The sequence below is a fragment of the Mus caroli genome, unplaced genomic scaffold (genome assembly GCF_978045245.1).
Source record: "Mus caroli unplaced genomic scaffold, Mus_caroli_1 scaffold_5, whole genome shotgun sequence".
NCBI classification, from domain to species: domain Eukaryota; kingdom Metazoa; phylum Chordata; class Mammalia; order Rodentia; family Muridae; genus Mus; species Mus caroli.
The window spans coordinates 74,456,305-74,480,197 of record NW_028227260.1 but is presented as its reverse complement, the minus strand read 5'-3'; the positions used below and the strand labels follow the sequence as shown (position 1 = coordinate 74,480,197).

The window sequence follows — 23,893 nt, the reverse complement described above, 5'->3', positions numbered from 1 at the left end:
CAGCTCATGGAACTCTGGGTTTCCAGGGTGAATGCGACAAGTAAGAACCTCCTTTGACTTGTCAGGCAGCCCAGAAGGTTGACAAGTATACAGCATGTGAAAAGGAATGTATAATTTCCAAATGTCAATCAGATTTCAAAACTAATGCTTTTGTATTATTGTAGTGTCAGTTTACTTCCTAATTGTTGACCTTCCACATTTGATAGCAATTGGAAAGACAATAACACACAAGTAGACATTTCTTACTAAATTAATTAATATTGAATCTTTTTTTATTTTTTAACTCTTTGATCTTTTGAGACAGGGTTTCTCCGTGTAGCCCTGGCTGTCCTGGAACTCACTCTGTAGACCAGGCTGGCCTCGAACTCAGAAATCCGCCTGCCTCTGCCTCCCAAGTGCTGGGATTAAAGGCGTGCACCACCACTGCCTGGCAGTATTGAATACTTTTAGTAGAGCCAAGTGACAGGAACAGTTCTGGCATTGTTACCATGAGCAAATTTGACTCTGTAAGAATTCCCCTACCTACCTAGAAGCCTTTTGTTTTCTTCTATGCCAAAGTACTATTGTATTATTGGACTATATATTACATATAGTCTTCAAGTACTTAAGCTATGCCAAAATTACAACAATGGTTTTGTTATTTTAGGCTTTCTTCATTTTGCTTGCCTGTGTCACCTCTGCTGAATAGATTCCAGGAGTTTCTTCACTGAGATGACTTGATCTACATACACCTCAGCATGCTTTGGTGATTGTTTGTCAAAAGACACCTGAGTATCTCCTAACTCTAAGGTATGGCTTTCCACTGCTGTCTTTTCAGACACTACTAAAAGTTGCTTTAAGACTTACCTTCTCTGTGAGGAGATAGGATTGGGTATTACAGGGATGTTTCCTGGTAGTACTGCAGAGAAGTTAACTCTCAACCAGGATAGATCACATAGTTCTACACAGATGCAAGTGTCAAGAACAAATAAATACATGTCAGTGCATATGTGTTTTATGAGGGAGGTCATGTGTCAGGACATCCATGTTCACATGTGTGAAGACACATGCCTTGGCAAATGTGTGTGTTTACATGTATTCAGCTCTAAGTATGGTCACATGTCATCATGTATGTACATTTTGATGCCTGCGTAAGTTCTGAGTCTGGTCATGTTGCACATATGTTCGTGTTAACACATAGGGAGATTCCAAATTTGGTCACATGTTGTCACATATGTACATTTTAACATGTGTGTAAGTTCTGAGAGAGATCACATGTTGACACATATGCATGTGCTGGCAGGTGTGTAACTTCTGAGAGGTCGCGTGGCATTTATGTTCATGTTTCCATATGTGCAGTTTTGAGTATGGTTACATGTCTGTGCAAATTTGTGTGTTTACAAGTAGTAAATTCTCAGAAGAATCACATGCATGTACAATACAGTCACCTGTATGCAGTTCCCAGTGTGGTACATATTGACACATATGCACATGCTTACATGCATGCACATTACAAGTGTGGTCACATGTTGGTACACATTCATGTGTTTACATACATATATTTCCTGAATGTGGTCACATCAGTGCATACATATATGGATACTAATTCATATGTGTGTTCTTTTCCAGCACAGTCACATGTTTGTGATATATGTATGTTTACTTATGTTCATTTCCATATATGGCCATATGTCAATATATATGCACATGTTTGCAATCATGTCATTCTCAAGCTCAGTTATATATATATTGTTTTTATACACATGTTCACTTGTGTGCTGTTCTGGGTTTTTTATTTTGCCTTTTGTTTGTTTTGTTTGTTTTGTTTGAGACAGTTTCTCCGTGTAGTCCTGGCTATCCTGAGAACTTTCTCTGTAGACCAGAGGTAGACTTCTGCCACCTTCTGCCTTCTGAATGCTGGGAATACAGATGTATATCACCATGCCTGGTCTGCTGTGTGCAGTTCTGGATGGTGGGAATATACTGGGATATTTCTGAGTGTTCATGTACAGGCAGTTGTAGCTGTGGTTACGTTAGTACATATTAGCACATATGTGGTATTCACACATGTACAATTCCTGAGCAAGGTAACATGCCAGTGCATATGATTACATCACTTATATAGTTCATATATCTGCAGTTCCCAAGCATGGCCACATGGTGGTGCATTTTTCTCTCATGACCACAGCTTCTCTTCCCTTCATTCTTCCCAGTTTATCCCCTCCCTTCTCCCCCAGATCTATCCATCCATCCATCTCCCATCATACCCCATCCCCCACCTCTGTCTGTCCCCCCAAATGCAGGTCTCTCAGGAACGCCAACAAGATACAATTAAGACCAGGTTTAAACTTCTCTAGGCACGAACCCTCATATCAAGGCTGGGCGAAGCAACCTAGTAGGAGGAAAAGGGGCTCAAGAGCAGGTAAGAGTCAGAGATAACCCCTGTACCCCCTGTTAGGAGTCCCACAAAACGCCAAGCTCTATGACCATAACATATCTAGAGCACTTAGGTCAGATTGTTGCTTCAGTCTCTGTGAGCTCTGAGTCCTGCTTAGGTGATTCTGTGGGCTGTGTTCTCCTGGTATCCTTGATGCTGCTGGCCTCTACAGTTCTTCCTCCCCTTCTTCTTTGATAGTTCCCAGAGCTCTGAGGGGAGGAACCTGATGGGGACCTCCAGCCTGGGCTGTTTGCCTAATGTTTGGCTGTGGATCTCTGCATTTGCTCCCAACAGCTCCCATAGGAAGTCTCTCTGATGATGACTGGATAAGGCACCAATCTATGAATCTAGCAGAAACATCATTAGGAATTCTTTCATTGATTTTTTTTTTCTTTTTTGGCCAGTTATGATTGGTAGCAGTTACTTATAAACAAATCTGGTATTTGTAAATTATGTTATAAAATCACATGTAGACTATGTATGTATATTCATAACCATACATAATATATTTTATGTAGTAAGATGTTAAACACTATTGTTTGTTGGTATTACATTTCTTCCTTCCTTTTTGTCCCATTTCTGATCCAGTCCTTTCTTCATTTCTTCCCTCTCACCATAACTTCCAAAAGCTAGTACATGGTTAATAAGTTCCTCAATTTCTTTGGGAGTTTTTTTCCTACCTTGGTTCTTTGATGGCTGATGGTTATGAGACATCTCTCTAGAAATCAAATGTTTTCATTTTCATGAAATTTCCGGCAACACACACACACACACACACACACACACACACACGGTCATGTAAATTTTTTATACTTTTGACCATGATAATTGGAAGTAGTCATTGAGTGCTTTCATTTAATAAGAAATGACTTGATTTCTCCATTCTACCCAAAAGATAGATCCTGGTTTTATTTTTGTTTTGTGAGAAGATATGCTGACAACAGTTAAGTAAAGCAGAGAAAGGGTTTACTCGGGTTACAGTTCTAGGTTACAGTCCATCATGGCAGGAAAGTCACAGGGGCAGGAGCTTGAAACAGCTAGTTAGCTCCAACTTGATTGATTGCTTATGCTCAGCTTGATTTTTCCATGTAATATCGTTCAGAACTATCTGAAACATACCATAGTGAGCTTGGCAATAGTAACCAAGTTGTAGATCTGAAGACACAAGGCACAGAGAGGTTAAGTGAACCTTTGTGTCGGAGCCTGAAAGTAGCAAACCTGGAGAATAACATTTTGTCACGCTTTACCACCTTGGCTTTGTTCCTTGTCCTCTTTAAAATATTCTCTTCTGCTTACTTTATTCCATTGATGGTGAAGTGCCAAGAATGGGTTTTGATTCTTCCATATCCGAATCTATCACGTCATCTTGCTCTCAGTCAGTATCATCTCAAGCCTGGGTTGATCTAGTAATTTTTTATATGAAAACATGTTTGTTATAGAACATTAGAAAAATGACACAGATGACTGTTTAAAATGCATAAACCCCACACTACTAAACATGACAAAAGCTCGAGAGCCGTGTCTGTTCCTGACAAATCACTTCTGAAAAGTTCTCAAATATTTGACTCCAAAGTGAACTGGCTAGACATGATCCAAAAAAGTAAAATATAAATATAAGGGCAGTTAAACAAAGGCAATAATTAGTTTACAGTTGTCATTCTTGGACAGTAACTGGAGAACGGTGTGTATGTGGCCTGTCTGTGTGTATATACACACAGAATCAGGTCAAAAATTTAGGGAGTGGCCTGTGCCCACATATTTGAAGCTCCTGAAGAATGCCATAAAAAGGATGTATAACATCAATTATACATCTGTCTCAAGAACAGCACATTTCCAAACTTATGCATTTCTTTAGAAGGAAACGGTGCTTTAACCAGTACAGACGACAGGAGGATGAGTTCAGACCATGCTGTGCTCACGGGCATCCCCTGTATCGGAGGCATCCATTTTTAGTCTTGGGGCTTTAAGAACATCTTCTTAGGTTTTTTTAATTTTTTATTTTTGTTTGTTTGTTTTGTTTTGTTTTTTGAGACAGGGTTTCTTTGTATAGCCCTGGTTGTCCTGGAACTTACTTAGTAGACCAGGCTGGCCTCGAACTCAGAGATCTGCCCGCCTCTGCCTCCCGGCTTTTATATTAACATTTTCATCTTCTTCGTAATTGGCTCAGTCCCTTTTCTTGGCAAACTTTTTTTCCAATTGTTCCCACCAAAGTCACATATCTTCTTGCCATTTCTTCATTGGACACATCAACCTCTACCATCTTGTCTTCCTCTGCTGCCGCTGCTCAGTTCTTAGAGTTCATCTGAAGCATTAACTTCTCAACTTCAGGATTAAACCCTCTGAATGACATCCTTCCATAGAGAAGATCTTCACACAAGGAGAAGCTCTGCTCGTCTATGATGACGCTCTCTTTCTCCTTCCACTCCAGCAAATCCAGATACCAGTCCTTGTCACGGATCATCTTCCGCTCCTCCTTTTCTAGTTGTTTCTTGGTTCCCGAGTCCAGACCCCTTTGCATGAACTTCATGCGCAGCAAGTTCTTGTATAACAGTCTTGTGCTCCAATGACATGTTGGACATACTTGCAGAGGCTTCCTGCCACACTGCCGATCTAGTAATGTTTTTGAGACTGTATGCATCAATCCTTGCTGCTTTCACACTTATTCTAAATGCTCCAGCCTTCCAAGAAATCCAAATGTATTTATGAACAATCTTTCTTAAATCTTTCATCATGTCGTGTTCATATATATTGTAATACCCATGGATATTTTTAAAGCTGTAGTGTATAGGACATATCTGAAATAGCCAAGAATTGCTGTAAGGAGATTCACAGGTTATCATGGTAACTTGGAACACCTTTTTAAAAATACATTCATCCATGTATCTTGGCCATTGTGATAGTGCTACAATGAACATGGGAATTAAATATTTATCTGCAACATTAACTGCATTTATTTTTTGATATATGCCCAGAAGTAGTATTGGTAGATTATAGGTTAGTTCTGTTATTCATATTGTAAAGAAACTTTTCAGTTCTTTACATAATAGCTACATTAATTTATATTACCACCTATAAAGCACAACAGGTGCATTTGTATTCCATACAGATAAGCATGCTGTCTGTGATACTGACAGGGTAAGGCCTTTTTACAAAATCATTAGGAGAACTGACTGTTCTCTAAAACTCATCACTTCTGTGGAAATTGCATCTACCATGGTGGGGTTGGGTGCTGTGGGCTATAATTTAACTTTAGCTTCTTTTTTTTTTTTTCAAATCTTATTTTGTGTTTATTTTGGGGGGAGTTCGTGTCACAGTTCATGTGTGGATGTCAGAGAGCAGTTCTTCCATTATGTGTGTCATGGGTATTAAACTTGGCTCATTAGACTTATCAGCAGTGCTTTCACCTGCTGAGCCACCTCACAGGGCCTCAATTATTTTACACTGTATGTATGAGCTATCATTTTCTTTTCCTGTCCCTTGTTAATTCATCTGTGCTGATAACAAAATAAGGTTTTACAAAGTTAAAACTAATATCTTGTACTAGTTGATAGAGGAGAAACAAATTTTTGTACCCCCAAGAGACTAGTATAATTTAATTTAGTTTGAAACTGAGAAATTCCATTAGTAAGGATCAGAGAAGATCAGACATAAATGGTGCGTTACTCCAAGATGAATCTAACCTTGGGTAAAAAACAACTTTCCAGGGACTATAGAAAGCATGAAGATTTCAAAGAGTTAAATACCACAGGGAATTTTTAAAATCTCAAACGGGGGTTTAGGGGGGGAATCAGACAAAAGGCTATGGCAGTGCATGTCCCCAGCTCTCCTTTGTTTTGTCTACAAGATAGCTGCTTCCATCCAGAGCACTGATGATTGCCAGGCTTGTTCCCTGTTGAAGGAACGGGGAAGGGGAAGAGGAAGGGGAAGGCTGCTTGGAACATGAGTCTTCTGTCTCATTCTAGTGTCTGGTACTTGCTGTTCCTGCTGAAAACATGAATAGAGCTTATTTTATTTTCCCATTTTATTGAAGAGATTGTTTTCTTACACAATGTATCCTGAGTACAGTGTTCCCTCCCTCTCCTCCTCCTGGTTCCTTAGCACCTCTAACCTGTCCAGATCTAATCCTTTTCTGTCTCTGCTTAGAAGAGAATAGGCTTCTAAGAGATAATATTAAAATATAATAAGATAAAACAAATCCACCACACTGGAATTTGATGAATCTAACCACAAACAAACAGAAGGAGAAGAGCCCAAAAGAAGGCACAAAAATCAGACCCACCGTGTGCACACTTAGGAATCCCATAAACATCGAGTTCAGTAGACTAGGAAGGCCTGATGCAGACCTATGTGGGCCCTGTGCATGCCGCTTCAGTCTCTGTGAGTTCATGTAAGGTTTCTCTTATTGATTCAGGGGGCCCTTTTCTCCTGGTGTCCTCCATCCTCTCTGGCTCTTACACTCTTTCTGCCTCCTCGGGCTTGTCCACAAGTACCTTTACCTGCTGAGCCATCTCACAGTTCCTCAATTATTATCCAAACCCCATAGTGATGTACAAACCATCATTTTCTGAGCTCTGAGGGGAGGGATTTGATAGAGACATCCCATTGAGTGTTCCAGGGTGCCTCTCTCTGTCTCTCCCTGTCTCTCTCTGTCTCTCCGTGTCTCTGTCTGTCTTTCTCTCTGTATAACATCTGGCTGTGTGTCTCTACTTGTTCCCTTCTGCCTCAGGAGGAGCTTCTCTAGTGATGGTTGAATGAGGCACTGACCTATGAGCATAGCAGAATGTCATTAGGAGTCATTTTATTACTGCCTCCCCCCCTGCCCCGTGCCAGCTTATTTTTAGACAAGTAGTATTTGGTTTGTACCTAGTCCCTGGGCTAGCTAGTATTTGGGTTTTGGTTACCCTAGTAGTATCAGATAAAGGTTCCATCCCATAGACTGGGCTTTAAGTCAGATCAGATATTGGTTGGTCACTCCCACAAGCTTTGTGCCACCATTGTCCTAGCATAGATTGCAGGCGGGACAGCATTGTAAATAAATCAAAGGATTTATGGATGGGTTGCTGTTTGTTTCTCTTTTGGGAGCCTGCAAAGTACTTTCCCATACCAAAGACACTAGAACAAAGGGGGGAAGGTTCTATGTAGGCACCAGCTCAACCTCTCCATGTTCAGTTAAGTAGTGTGGATGTTGTCTTCAGCAATAGGGCCTTGCCATCAGTGTGTGTGGAGAACAACCTATTGTCTTCGCAACAGCCTGGGTTGTTTGGGTATTCTTATGGGACTCCTTTGGCCAACAACTCAATTGGCTAGAATTCATTCCTAGTACTAAAAGCTTCATTTGGTGACGAGGTAGCCAGTTGGGACTCTGTCTCCTCCATTATTTGGCAGTTTCATTAAGATTACCTTCATATGTGTATATATTAAGAAGTTTCTACTGTATTAGGTTTTCATACTACTCCTCAAATGCCCCTTCATTTATGTCTCTCCCCATATTCCCTTCCTCAATTCCCTCTCCCCCTTCCTTGATCCTTCAGTTCCAGCCCTCACCCATCCATCCATAACTATCCTGTTTCCCTTCCCCAGGGATAGCTATGTTTCCTCTAGTCTCTTACTCTATACCTACCCTGTGATTTTATATATTGTAGCTTGCTTATCATTGACTTAACAGCTAATATCCAGATGTAAGTGAATATATACTATATTTGTCTTTCTGGGTCTGAGATACCTTTTTTTTCCCCTTCGGCCCCTCTCACCGATTCTGGGATACCTTATTCAGGATGATTTTTTCCCCAGTTCATCCATTTGCCTGCAAATTTCATGATGTCATTGTTTTTAATAGCAGAGTAACACTCCATTGTGTAAATGTACCACATTTTCTGTATCCATTCCTCTGCTGAGGGGCATCTGGGTTCTCTCCAGCTTCTGGCTATTATAAATAAGGCTGCTATGAACATAGTGGAGCATGTGTCCTTATTACAAGTTGGAGCATCTTCTGGGTATATGCCCAAGAGGGGTATTGCTGGATCTTCCGGTAGAACTATGTTCAATTTTCTGAGGAACCGCCAGACTGATTTCCAGAGTGGTTGTACCAATTTGCAAAACCACCAGCAATGGAGGAGTGTTCTTCTTTCTCCACATCCTCACCATCATGAGCTGTCACTTTTGTTAGCCATTCTGACAGGTAGAATCACATTTATTTTTTTCCTTTTTTGTTTTTGTTTTTTTTTTTCAGGACAGTGTTTCTCTATGCAGCCCTGGCTGTCCTGGAACTCACTCTGTAGACCAGGCTGGCCTCGAGCTCAGAAATATGCCTGCCCCTGCTTCCTAAGTGCTTCCTGGCAAAATCACATTTCTTAATCCCCATTGTGAAAAGAAAATAACACATATTCAATAAACATGTATATTTATTAATTTACATATAATTCAGCCTTAATAAAACACCTTGTAGTTAAGATTTTTGAAAACAAACCATGATTCTTATGTTACCCATGACACAACAGAAAAAAATTTATATATTTACAATCTGTTTTCAAAGGAAGTTCTTATCAAAATATATGTATATAACATTAATAAATGTCATAAAATATGGCTCTCTAATGAGTGTTGTTTAAAATAAACAATTAGCATTTTAAGGTTTTATGAAACATTTACTATAGCCAAAGGTATCATTTTAATATGTTTTACCACCCAAATTTATAAGGTAGTATGTATTTATCGACTTTAAATATGTGATCATAATATTTAAATTTGTAAATCTGAATATGCATTTTAATTGGGGACACCAAAGATATTTTTAGCACACAACAAAAATTAATTGAAAGAGAACTGAAGTGGCTATGGTTTGTTAAGTTTGTTTGACACAAGAAGCACATGAAAACAACCAAAACCCAACAAAAGCAATTATTATAGACACATATGATACCACAAAGAAAGTTTATCTCTGTTTCTTTATGACATGAGAAAGGCTTAGTAATAAAAGTTTAAAAAGTAAAGCTTGGCAATATTTTCTCTCCTCTTTTTCTTCTTTTTCTCTAATTAGCTGGGGTTGTTTTTGTTGTCTTTTGTTTTGTTTTGTTTTCTCTTTCTTCTTCTTTTAGTTGTACACCAGGCTGCTTTATCAGAGGAAAGAAATTGGCTTAGGAGGTGGAGGTGTTATGGAATTTGGAGGTCACAACTGGTGCCAAGACAGGCCTGGTTACTTTTCTTCAAGCCAATTAAAAGAGCCAAACTAAAAGTAGAACACAAAAAGGGGAGATTTATTCAATGTAGTCAGATTGGGAAGAGGGACAGAGACACAGAAAATCACTCAAGTCTATCTTTAGGGTCCCCAAGTAAGATCAAGGTTTAAATAGACATAGATCCAGGCATATGCACATCTAAGCAGTCCTGGGCAGTGTGTGGTCACACCCACTTACCTGGATTTTATTCTCATCCTGTAAGGTGGTCTGACAAGTTGTTAGAACTGATTGGAAAAAATCTCTTTCCTAAGACAAGCTCCCTCTCTGACTGGTGCCCTGTCCTTCAACCAGCATGAGATTTCTGAGGGAGTTTTCATATTTTTATGGTCTATATTTCAACAGCCTAATATCCAGATTATATCTCTTTCTATCTTTATTTTTGGTAGACCAGTTAAACAGGGGATCAGGTTTTATGAAGATACTTCCCAGAAAAGCCCTGTGTTACTACATAGGATCTAGCAAACTGTGAATGGGTCTAGGAAATGTCTTTTTTTTTTTTTTTGATGTTCTTGATTCTCAAACATTTAGTGAGTTTCATGTTAGAAAAAAACAAGCCCAGGAACCCAGAACCCATGTTTAGCAGGACCCATCAGCAAGTGACAGACAGGAAAGTCCCTAACAATTAAGGTGGCTCTCAGCATAAATCCCCAGGAATCTTGGGGTGGGGACACAAACTAGCTTCATTTGTGGATCTTTTACAGCCTGAGGGGGTCCCCTAAGCTCTAGGAACCTCCACTCAGAGAGATTTTTGGCTTTAAGGTTGACAGGAATTTTAGGACTAGTTTGTATAATAAAGACACTTTAATGTAAGCATGAGTTAAAAGGGGGAAAAGCTGCTCTAGAAGACCTCTAAGGTACATGATGTAAAGAAGCAGGGGCAGAGAAAGAGATGAGTAGGGAGATCTTTTAGAGTTTATCTTAATTTTGATATAAAACACAAATCTTAATTTTTATTTTAGCACCTAATTTAACTCATGTAGGTTTTTGAAAAGCTCTTTACGATGAATTACCTGTTTCTATCAGTATTTCTTACACATTGTTTTCCATTTTTGCTAAAGCAGGCTGCCTGTTTGTGTTTTTTGAAAATTTTATTACCTAGGACTTTATTAAGTGCACAAGATAAAATTAGTTTGGAGGTAGTAAATGTTTAGGCTATCTGTAGTTCATTTTTCCAAATACTTGCAAATTAATAATAATCATAAGCCAGCTAGAATACCAGATATGAGGGTTTAATCTTCAAATACTTTCTCCTTTTAGAGAGGGAGAGGGGGAGGGGGAGAGAGAGAGAGAGAGAGAGAGAGAGAGAGAGAGAGAGAGAGGGAGGGAGAGAGGGAGAGAGAGGGGGGAGGGAGGGAGGGACAGAGAGGGACAGAGAGGGAGGGAGAGAGAGAGAGGGAGGGAGAGAGAGGGAGGGAGGGAGGGAGAGAGAGGGAGGGAGGGAGGGAGGGAGGGAGAGAGAGAATAAACTCTGAGGTCACATTAAGACAGAAGACTGCTATCCTGCTGTGTACTCTGCTCATTTGCTTAACCTGCCTTTAAGGGAACAGTGTAACCACCAGCCTTGCCTTGGGTTTTCTATGTAATCAACTTTTACAGCCTAAGTAATGTATAGCCCTAATCTTAAAATATGCACTTTTTCCAATCCCCTGACCCAGAGTAATTCATGTGAATCATTTGCTGAAAACAGCAGAGGGACAGGTTGAAAGCACTTAATAAAATGAGTAGCTATAGTGAATACAACACTTAGATATAGGTTGATAAATAATGATGCTTGTAATACTGTTGTCTGGGTCCATTGGACTCTGTGACTTAATCTCTTGTGAAACACTTTTAAAGTTTCTGTAAAGTGCCCCTCATTCCTTCCTCATGAGTGCTTCTGTGCCAGAGCTTCCTCCAAAATGCTGTCAGCTGCTAGTAGCTGCTAGAGACATACAGTGAAGACTTCCCCTGCTTTGCTATGTGTTGTTTCTGCCAAAGTATTTAAGAAACGTTCTAATTTATAACTTTGTTTTGTGCTGGAACTAGAAAAAGTTTATGGAGAGTGTTGCATTCAGAGTGCCCTGAGTCCTGTCTTCCTGGGCCATGGTTACTTACATTTTGCTTAAGAGCAAACTATCTCTTATTTGCTTTGAGGTGAGAACTGCTTTGTGTGGACACTTTAGATCTTAAAAAGCCCACGGGATAATCATCCCCAAACACAAAACACAATAATAACAATGAAAGAAAGGCCATGAACTGAAAGGGGGGGTCTAGGGGCTAGGGAGAGGTTGGACGGCGGGAAGGGAAAGGGGAATGATATAATGACATAATTTTATTTTATTTTAAAAATTAAGGTACATACATAAATGGGTGATGGGAGTGTAGCATGATTTTTTTGTGCTAGGTATAGTACTCAAGTCCTTGCGTGCACGTGTGTGTGAGTGTGTGTGTGTGTGTGTATGTGCGCGCGCACATGCACACTCACGCGCATGTATGCTGTCTTTCTAAGTAGCCCAGGCTGGTTGAAAGGATGTTAGGTCAGATGCACAGATGCTGTTTAAGTGGACTAAGATAATTTTGGCTATGGATTTATAACATTTCACCTCTCCATAATCATAAAGTTCAAACCATTCAGCCTTTCAAAAGTGATTCCCCACCCCCCACCAGGAACTTTCCAGGGAGTTTAAGGCCAGCTGAGCCACACAGCTGAGGATAATTTTGAATTCATAATCCTCCTGACACCAGCTCTGAAGTGCCAGGAGTACAGGTGTGTATGTTTAGCTTAAATATGTAAGGTCTCATGTAAGATACTGTGATGTTTAAAATGAGTACTTTGTGACTGGAGATATAGGTTCAAGGTGTTACATGTGCATCATATGTGAGGGTCCTTGCAATCTCTCACACCAGAGAATGTAATGAGAGAAAGACACTTTAAAGGACCAGGCTGGCAGTGAGAACCTTCCATTATCTTCAACCACAGTTTCAAAACTTGGGAAATGAGCACAGTTGCTTGCCCTATTCTCTTCCTTCCCTAAGGGAACTCTAATCGTGCTTCAGCTCTGGTGTTCTCTGGCCTCATCCCTCCTTGGTGTGCATTGATTGACTAACCTTTAAAATATCACACAAAGATGGCATTCCGGAGCACCGTTGTCAGGTCACAACATAAGGCCTGCTCCTCACTCCTCTCCGGTGTCTTCTTTCATCCCAAAGCTTTGGTTTTCAGAAGTACACATTTAATCCTTAGCCAGATAGTGAGGTAATGGGTACAATTATCTCCAAGCCTTGGAATCCTAATTTTAACAGAAGAGTCCATCTTCCTTAAACATGTGTACAAAGGGTCCTGCAACAAAACAGCATACAGGTAGGAATTACATATAGGACAAATATTATGTGTAGACACACAGATGAAACATAAACACATGCAAAGATGTATTTAAAAACTTACTAACATGAAATAGAACTAGAATGGTTATGGAAGTTAGTTTTCAATGAAGCACTTCCATGCGTTCCAGGTTGTGTTATACCCAGCAAAAATACATTCGAATTTTAAAGGGTTTCTCTACAAATCATTGGTTAAGTCCGAAAGGGTGGCGCTGGAGCTTGTTAGTGCTACAGAATGGAGTTTAGAGGTTACTTTGGAATGCTAAGTTTACTCATTTTCATGATTTCTGTTTTCCATAGTCCTTTGCTCTCTGAGGCACTGAACACAGAGAACAGCATAGAGATTGTGTAGGCCAGGGGATTGTAAGCTCTTGTTTTTCTAACCAAAACTTCATCAGGGGCAGAAGTCCTGACCTGCTCAGATACATGCTGGCGGCTGGACACTACTGGACAGCACAAAAAAGCCGTCTTCTGTGCTGCCCAGGGCCTCCTTACAGGTGTGGAAACTTTGGGATGGATAAAGCAGAGGGCTCCTGAAACGGGGAGACTGCAGGGTGCCGTCAGCTCATCTAAGTATGCTAGGAGGTAGGTTGTTAGGATCCTGGAGTGAGGGCTAATGCTCACAACCTCATTTTGAATCATTGTGTAGGCTCAAAGCCCGCCAATCCAATGATTTACTAGCTTATGTATTTCCTATGTGTCTTGGACTTCCTGCTGCTGTTGCTATGGCTCCGAGGGTGGGACTAAAGGCTGTCTTGCTGGACAGGTTCTGGGGCTGATGTACTTAGTGCATATAATTCTGTGTAATGTGACACCCCCTAACCCTCTTATTTACCCCACCTGACTTCCACAGCCTGCCTTTTTAGGGTGGTGGGTCAAAGAGCCAGAAAACTAGATCAATTTTTGTTCACTGGTTGAATTTAGGCTTTCTGACCAGTAGATGGCAGTGCTGCTCCTTTCTCTCGCTGCTGCTGCTGCTCAGTTCCTCCTCTGCCCTTTGTACTTGGGGGAAAATGTGACGCAGCATTGTCACCCCCTTCTTTCTTCTTTTTGTCGGTGTTTTTCATTTTTCTTTTTCTTTCTTCTTCCTCAAATGCTATAGATTCCATGGGATTTTCAATGGGGTAATATTTTCAGGGTTCTTTTACTAAAACACAGTATGTGGTTTCTGGGTAACTCCAACTAATATTTTCTCATTATTGAATGTTCTCTTACTTTAGTTGTCTTGGCATGTAAATATATGCTTTAGTATTGAGGCCATATTTTATTTGATTTATAGATGTCAGTTAACATCACTGTGAAAAATAATAATAATGTGTCCAGCCAGCATAGCCATAGACTCATAAATTTCCTAACAAGTCTTTCATTCCTTATGGCACGATTTATTTTTTCTTGAGGTGTATTTTTATACTTAATATTGAGTATATTTACTGTGTGATATTTTGTTCGTTCATCCATTCATTGTGTAATACTCAGTGAGATGTTTATCTATTGCCACCACAAAAACATAACTCTCCTCTCAAAGGGAAGAGAGTTTAGTTTGGAGATGACTGATGCTGGCTCTGGAACACAGATGTTGGTTACCCAAAACACCAAGTTTAAATGTGGTAACAGTTTCATAATTTTTATGGTAGCAAAACCAAAATTGAGGACCCTTTTCAAGTACACTTAGATGGTCAGATGTGAGAATTCTTGGAAAGAAGTCGAGTCTGCAAAGGCTTATTGACTGTTTAAAACCTTGTAGGGTGTGGTGGTGCCTGCCTTAATCCCAGCAGCAGGCAGATCTCTGTGAGTTGGAGGCCAGCCTGGTCTACAGAGTGAGTTCTAGGACAGCCAGAGCTACACAGAGAAACCCTGTCTCAAACAAACAAAAAGCCAAACAGCTCGCTTCAATTATGTGGAGCGACTGGACTGCTGCAGTTTGAGGGCCTAATTACAGTTTGTCTTGGGTGACCTTTAGCCTATTAAATTGCTTTTTCTCTTCCCTCTCTCTGTCAGACTTAACATCCTGACTAACAAATAAAACATTTAGGGAATGTATTAACAAAATTCAAGTTTTCCACCAACCAAAGGACTAAAAGATTCAGGTGGAATCCAGGGCCTACAGCAGGGTTCTCACCTGCCTGCCTGATGTGCCCACTGATGTATTTCGAAGTGTCTTGATTTATGGCCTTCTTTTTTTCTGTCACTATAAAATGTTTATGAAATTTCTGCCTCATTGAAACATAGTATTTTGGGGAGCTCTAAATCTATGTTCCTGGGCCATGATAATTCATATTTGACTCCAGAATAAATCCCATCCTTTATTACTTTGAGGTAAGACTGTTACTTTCATTGACAGTGGTTATAATGAAGGCCTAGGGGAGCTCTGCTCCACGCCTCAGACTCTCTTCCTAGCCTTGGGATTTACCAAGTAATCACAAGACTGCTGAGGCCCTGGTAGGGAATATAACTATTCAGGAGTTATGATGGCCAAGATAATTTGGCTTTGGTCCTGCAACATTCCAACCGACTAAAGCCTTATAGAATGTTTAAAGTAGACGTGGCGTTTTCTCTGAGAACTTTAGTTCATGCCATTTATTATTCCATTAGGGTAAAAAGATTGAAATACTTTGAAAACAAAAGTTCATAAAGCCGGTGTGGTGGTGCATGCCTTTAATCCCAGCACTCGGGAGGCAGAGGCAGGCGGATTTCTGAGTTCGAGGCCAGCCTGGTCTACAAAGTGAGTTCCAGGACAGCCAGGGCTACACAGAGAAACCCTGTCTCAAAAAAAAGTGCATGTTAAATACAATGAATTTCACATTGTATAGTGATTTCAACTTTATTTTTAAATGAGATTGTTAACATGAGATATTTTTCTGTTCTTTTTTTAAATTTATGGTTATGCTATGTATCTCTGGCTGGCCTGAAACTCATTATGTAGACCAGGCTGGCCTTGAATTCCTGAATACACCACCATGGCCTGCTTATATGTCTTTTAACATACAGTTGTTTGTATTTATTCATGTATTTACTGTAATCATAGTCTGTTATAGAAGAGTAGGTGAGCAGCAATTGATCATAGGTCAGCCAATCCTGAGTGAGGGACAGGAGATGCCTTCTTCTCCCTAGCCATATTGAAAGGGAAACAGGTTCAGATCCCTAAAGTTGGAGTTGGGGAGATGGTAACTAGGAAGCATCCGACCGATGATAGAGGAGTATGTGGGAATTCTGAAGTGGATACACTCAGACAGACAGGGACTGTGCCTTAGAAAGCATTGCATTTCTAGCAGCATCCACTTAGCACTCGTTAGCCCTTAGAGATTCAGGGACCACACTCACTCATTAGGCAACACTCATATGTACTGTAGTTCTCTGAAGTGACCAGCCTCTGGCATGTTTGAAAATGGAAGAAACCAAGAAGAGTAGATATTCTTAATGGTTTTTGAAATGACCCTGAACATAATGCTGCCACACTTATACTTTGATATATACCTCTATGTGCCTAATTATTTGATCACTATAGGATGGACTTTTTTTTATAGTATTAATCACATTAATCCACAGGCTCTTCATCTTCTGGTGTCGAATTTCTTCATTGCTTTAAAGTTTTTATTTTATAGGTCTTTCATTTCCTTGGCATATTAGTTATTTTTCTGTGGCTGTGATAAAAGACTATGCCCAAAGGAGCTTTATGGAAGAAATAATTTATTTTAGATTTATGGTTCCTAAGGGATTAAAAAGTACATCATGGCAGGGAGGCATAGCAAGTAGCACCAGGCATAGTAGCATCAGGCATAGTAGCATCAGGTATAGCAGCATCAGGTATAGCAGCATCAGGCATAGCAGCACCAGGCATAGCAGCACCAGGCATAGCAGCACCAGGCATAGCAGCACCAGGCATAGCAGCACCAGGCATAGCAGCACCAGGCATAGCAGCACCAGGCATAGCAGCACCAGGCATAGCAGCACCAGGTATAGCAGCACCAGGCATAGCAGCACCAGGCATAGCAGCACCAGGCATAGCAGCACCAGGCATAGCAGCACCAGGCATAGCAGCACCAGGCATAGCAGTACCAGGCATAGCAGCACCAGGCATAGCAGCACCAGGCATAGCAGCACCAGGCATAGCAGCACCAGGCATAGCAGTACCAGGCATAGCAGCACCAGGCATAGCAGCACCAGGCATAGCAGTACCAGGCATAGCAGCACCAGGTATAGCAGCACCAGGCATAGCAGTACCAGGCATAGCAGCATCAGGCATAGCAGTACCAGGCATAGCAGCACCAGGCATAGCAGCACCAGGCATAGCAGCACCAGGCATAGCAGTACCAGGCATAGCAGCACCAGGCATAGCAGCATCAGGTATAGCAGCACCAGGCATAGCAGCACCAGGCATAGCAGCACCAGGCATAGCAGCACCAGGCATAGCAGCACCAGGCATAGCAGCACCAGGCATAGCAGCATCAGGCATAGCAGCACCAGGCATAGCAGCACCAGGCATAGCAGCACCAGGCATAGCAGCATCAGGCATAGCAGCACCAGGCATAGCAGCACCAGGCATAGCAGCACCAGGCATAGCAGCACCAGGCATAGCAGCACCAGGCATAGCAGCACCAGGCATAGCAGCACCAGGCATAGCAGCACCAGGCATAGCAGCATCAGGCATAGCAGCACCAGGCATAGCAGCACCAGGCATAGCAGCACCAGGCATAGCAGCACCAGGCATAGCAGCACCAGGCATAGCAGCACCAGGCATAGCAGCACCAGGCATAGCAGCACCAGGCATAGCAGTACCAGGCATAGCAGCACCAGGCATAGCAGCATCAGGCATAGCAGTACCAGGCATAGCAGCACCAGGCATAGCAGCACCAGGCATAGCAGCACCAGGCATAGCAGCACCAGGCATAGCAGCACCAGGCATAGCAGCACCAGGCATAGCAGCACCAGGCATAGCAGCACCAGGCATAGCAGCACCAGGCATAGCAGTACCAGGCATAGCAGCACCAGGCATAGCAGCACCAGGCATAGCAGCACCAGGCATAGCAGCACCAGGCATAGCAGCACCAGGCATAGCAGTACCAGGCATAGCAGTACCAGGCATAGCAGTACCAGGCATAGCAGCACCAGGCATAGCAGCACCAGGCATAGCAGCACCAGGCATAGCAGCACCAGGCATAGCAGCACCAGGCATAGCAGCTGGATCAGCAAGCTGAGTGCTTACATCCTCAGCCATCAGCAACAAGTACAGAGAATAAATTGGACATAGGGCAAGGCTTTAAATTTTCAATGCCTTCCCACAGTGATATACTTCCTCCTACAAGGACATACTTCCTTCTTCGACCTCCCTAAACAGTATTACCATCTGGGGACCAAGTATTTGAAATATCAAAGCCTGCCTATGAGGGATATTTCTCATTTAAACCAGCACAGTTGGTTGGGTTCATTTCATGGAATTTTATTATTTATTTATTTATTTATTTAAGTTTAAGGATATTATGAAGGGAGTGTGTCCCTGATTTATTTGTCAGTGTGTTCACCTTTGGTATATAGCAAGGGTACTGATTTTGTATGTTGATTTTGTAATGTTACACTTTGCTGAAAGTATTTATTGGCTCTAAGAGTGTCTGGCAGAGTCTGTAGGGTCCTTCATTTACAGAAAAAAATCATATGCAAATAGGGATACTTTGACTTATTTTCATTTCCTTTTCTTGTCTTTTTTTAAAATTTAATTTTATGTTTTTACCTATTCAGTTTATATCCTGCTTACTGTCGCCCTCCTGGTCACCTTCCCTCATCCTCTTTCCCCTTCTCTTCTGAGCAGGTGGGGACCCCCTGTGTATCCCCCCACCTACCCTGGCACATCAAGTCTCTGTGGGGCTAGGTGCATCTTCTCCCACTGAGACTAGACAAGGCAGCTGAAGATAGAAGAACATGTTCCATGAACAGGCAACAGCTTTTGGGATAGCCCCCACTCAAATTTTTCGGGACCCACATGAAGACAACCTCCTGTAACCGGGCAAGAACCCCAGTAGAACAATAGAGACACCAACACACCCACAGATCTTTCAGCTCAGTATATCCTTCTCTTGTCTTAATGTTCTAGCTAGTACTTTAAGCACTATGTTGAACTGAAGTGGGGTGCATGGATATCTGTTTTGTTCCTGATTTCAGCGGGAATTGCTCCAGTGTTCATCCATTTAGCACGGTGAATAGTTTACTATGTTGAGATACGATGCCTCCACCCTAGTCTCTCCAGGGTTTTTATCATGATTGGTGTTAGATTTTTGTCAAAGGTCTTTTCTGTATCAATTGAAACCATCATATGTGTGTATATTTAGGTAAATATAACATGATTCAATATTACCTTTTCAAATATTCTTTGGTGTTATTTGTCCCTCCTCATCCTGTACTGTTCTTCCTCCTCCCTCCTAGTCAAAACTCCACACCTTGTTTTTCCCATTTCCTTCTTTTTCCATTTCCTCTAGAAATCACCCCTACCACCTGGTGCCTTTTAACATTTTTGGTTCCTGCAATTGCTCAAGGTTACATATTCATATCTGAAGATTTGGAGCTAAGAACCACAGATGACAGAGAACATGCAGTGTGTATCCTTCTGGTTTGGGTTACACTACTGAATGTAATATTTTATAGTTTCATTTACCTGAAAATTCCACGATTTAATTTTTAATTGGAGATTAATAGTATCTGTTTTCATTATTCGTTCATCAGTTGAAGGACATTGAGGATGTCTCTGTTTCCTAGCTACTGTGGATGGAGTGGCTGTGAGCATTGCTGAGCAAGCATTTGTGGAATAGGATGTTGAAAATTTTGGACATATGCCAAGGAGTGCTATACTTGTGTAATGTGGTAGACTTATTTTTAGACTTGTGAGAATGCTTCAAACTGATCTTTAGAGTGGCTTCACCAGTTTTGCAGCCCTCTCCCAACAGTAAATGAGGGTTCCCTTTTCTCAAATTCCTCGATAGTATTTGTTGTTGGTTGTTCTGCTGATCTTAGTCACTCTGACTGCTGTAAGATGAAATCTTAAGAGTTATTATAAATTTTTGTATTTCTTGTGTCTGATTTTACTTATACAGCAATGCATTATATTTTCCTGTATATTAAAAGTCCATAGTTTCTCTGTGTTCCATATTATGATTTACAAAATGCAATTCATCACAACTATTTTGGCATCTTCCCCGATTTTTAAATATAAATACTACTGCTATGATAAGCATCTTCCTGCTATTAGTATATATTTTGTTTTTATAATTTGAATTTCCTTAATTGCTATGATTATGAACAGTTTGTAAATTTGAGAGTCTTTTTTTTAATTTCTACTTTGAGAATTCTGTTTTTAATTGGTTGTTTTCGTGACTCTGTTTTTGAGTTTTTCATATATTTTGGATATTAATCTTCTGTCAACTGTATAGCTAACCAAGATTCTCTCCTACTCTTTGAGTTTCTTCTTTACCCAATTGGTTGTTTTCATAGTTGTATAGTAACTCTTTAGTTTTATGAGGTTCCACTTGTCAATTTTTGGCCTTAATTTCTGGGCAAAACAAACGATTTTTTGAAAGTCATTTCCTATTCCTATCTCTTGTAGGATGCTCCCTAATATTTCTTCTATAGGTTTCAGCATTTCAGGTTACACATTGAGTTCTTTGATTCACTTGGGGCTTTGACCAGGGTGATATATACAGTTCTAATTTCATTCTATATGGCAACATCTAGCTTTCCCAGCATTGAAGATGCTATCTTTCGTCCTGTGTGGGATTTTGGCATCTTTGTTGTAATGGAGGTCTGGCAGCTGTCTTGGAGATTGCTAATTTATTCCTTGGCATGAACAAAGAATTGAGTGACTAGGAAAGACAGAAGACAAATTTGAAGATAAGGGAAAATGTACAGCTTTCTCCTGACAGGATGGGCGAAACCTAAGGCTGAAAGTCCATTAAACAGAGGCGGACTTGGATACTTTATAGGTCCGTTGGTTCCTTCTTTCCCATGCTTGTTTTGTCTATATACCTGCCCCTGTGCCTGCCTGCCATTTCTCTTCAGAGTCTTCTGGGAACAAAAGCAGCCATTTCATAAAGCTTGCTTTTGCTTGCCTTAACTATGTCCCTCTAACTATGCTTAATGCCCTGAGATGGGTTCAATAAGACTGACTGGCCCCCATAGACTCACAAATTTGAATGTGTAATCACTATCAAATGATACTATTTGAAAGGATTATAAGGATTAGTTAGGAGATATGACCTTATTGTAGGCCATGTGTCACTAGGGGTGGGCTTTGAAGTTTCAAAAACCCACACCAGGCCCAGTGTCCCTCTTTCTGCCTACATATCAGGATATAGCTCTCAGGTACTGTTCCATGCTTGCTGCCATGGAGATAATGGATTAAACCTCTGTAACTACAAACATGTTCTTAATTAAAGGCTTTCTCTTAAAAGAGTTGCCTTGGTCATGTTGTCTCTTCACAGCAATATAGTCGGAGCAAAGTGACTAAGACATACCTGCCTCAGTGATAGACACTGATTGCTGTTGGAGGGGTGGGTGATGACTGCTCTACTTACTTCCTGCTCAGAGGAAATGGAATCTAGAGGTATCAGTCTCATTGAGGGGTGGCACAGGGTACTGTGACCAAATTCTAGTTGGCAGTGTTTCTGGAATTCTATCTGCAGTACCTTCTCTAGCAGGTATTTTGTGTATATATGTATAGTTTCAATGAGGTTGTACACTTCCTCAAAAAGCCATAGACTATCTAACAAAAACCCCAGTACAAGCATGAGAAACCTCCTTTTCTGTTGTTGGTCAAATGTGCCAGAGACAACATAGGCCATTGCTTTTGCCTTTGCCCCTAGAAGTTGAAGATAAGTTCCTAGTGCTGATGACGCTTGCTCTTCAGACCCAGGACTTGGAGGTTTTAAGCTGGACCTGACCTGAAACCCTCTTCCCCGAGGACTAGCTTTCGTAGTAATGGAGAGTGCTGTGCAGATGGCTAAAAGAGGGAAACAATCAATAGTCCTGCCAATCTGTGAGGCTGATGACCAAGACAGTGACCAGCATTAGCAAGGTATCTGTAAAGATGCTAACCAACTGCTGTGCTAACCAATTGGACTTAAGGCCTGCTCAGCAGTGGGAAAAGCATACCTGCACTATAAACCCAGCCAGTGGCTAATGTGGCTAATGAGGTCACAGATTTGTGAGGAGAACCTACTGATGCCATGTCCCTGTAATAGTAATGAGCCTAACTGCTTTCTAATTATTTGTCCTTATACCCACAGATAAATATAGCTCTCACTCCTCATCAAAGAAGTGTATTCTTGCAGAAAACAGACAATTTCAGAGAACTGCACCTAATCAAAATGCAGCGAACAAATGAATGTAGGGTGCCCAACCACCTCTCAAGTTCATGGAACATCAGAGAAGGATGGAAAGATTTAAAGAGCCAGAGAACCAGTAAGTTTACTGTAAGATTGTGTCTACTAGAAGTGAAAGGGAAGCTATACCATGAAACCTCAAAAATATGGCTACCAAAAAGGACTTGAATAGTGGCCACACCAATAGGCATGCTTACTTTGAAGGAGGAAATTTTATGGGACCCCACCCCTAGACAAAGAACTACAGGTAATGACAACAGGTAATAACTGCTGGAAAAGGGAGAATTCATCTCCCCCTAGAGATGAATCCTTAAATTGGTTATCTACAAGTGATCAACACTGGAAAATCACACACACAGACCCCATTGAATGGATTCAGAAGATTGTCTTTATATATTTATATGTGTATACATATATATGTCTATATATGAAGGAATGATAATTAAAGAAAAAGAGGACATGGGTTTGAGAGAGAGTGAGCTAGGGCAGACATGAGAGATCTAGAATGAGGAGAAGGAAATGATGTAATTATATTAGAGTTTTTAAAAAAATTATAGAAAAGAAAAAAACATTATAGACATGACTCTCATCTCCTGCATTGCTTTTTGGTCTTTCAGAGATAATTCCATCCTGGAGTTAAATAGTTCCTTCTTTATATGCCTATACCTTTAATACTTGTATAGTTATTGATATCTATAAACATGAATTTTTTGTATGCTCTTGAACTTTACTTAAAAGGAACTAAGTAGGAAAAATGGAACAGAATTCAGAACAATACATTTTAAGCAATTTCAATTATTAAACTGCTTCTTTTCTTTCCTTCCATACCTCCCGGCTCCTCCCCTCCTCTCTTTTCCTCTGTCCATCCATACCTTTTCTCCAATTCTCAATTTCTTGCTGCCTTACTTTTCCTTAGTGATGTGCAAATAGCTGTGTGGTTGTTCACCTGTTTTCTTTATTTGTAACCTCTTACCTAAAATATCTCTGTGCCAATGGAATACTTCTGTGCCAAATACTTGTACTTAAGAACAAGTTACTGGCAGCAACATAGAGGTTTGCTGAAGTGTTTGCATATACTGAATATCCCAGCGTGTATCTAGGAGGGACTGGCCGGCCCTGGACAAGATCCTATTGCACTTTCCCAGGGATCATGTGTGCATCTAGACTGTCTCTTAAGAGCAGGTTGGAAACAGGAAAGGTATGCGCATCAATGTGTATAAGGCTTAGAATATCTAATGGAGATAGTGTCTACAGGAAGTAGCTGTGCACTGCAGTGAATAGCTGCTTACTGCTGCTGTCCTTGTCAGAATGGACATAGTCATTTGGAGATGGGTCATAGCTCTTGAATGAAGTCTGGTCATATGTTCTGAGGTGACCCAGGACATGTCTTTGATTTATTATAAAATGGTCACTGGCCAGTGAGCAGCATGTGGCAGGTGAGAAGGCCAAGGTCAGTGCTTGGCTTTGTGGGGCTGTGCAATTGTCCCATATGTGGGAGCTGATTCATGACCCTGTGGGGA

The 23,893-nt window shown here is 41.0% G+C and overlaps 1 long non-coding RNA gene and 1 pseudogene across 1 annotated transcript; one reads left to right on the top strand and one right to left on the bottom strand.

Annotated features, from left to right (window-relative positions):
• The first annotated feature begins 315 nt into the window (after positions 1-315).
• Positions 316-22,635, top strand: LOC115030067 (uncharacterized). Its single transcript, XR_003835663.2, has 3 exons — positions 316-789; positions 2,283-2,401; positions 22,278-22,635. It is a non-coding gene; the product is annotated as an uncharacterized LOC115030067 (long non-coding RNA).
• On the bottom strand, positions 4,366-4,952 carry LOC110286291 (M-phase phosphoprotein 6-like; annotated as a pseudogene).
• Positions 22,636-23,893: the final 1,258 nt, after the last annotated feature.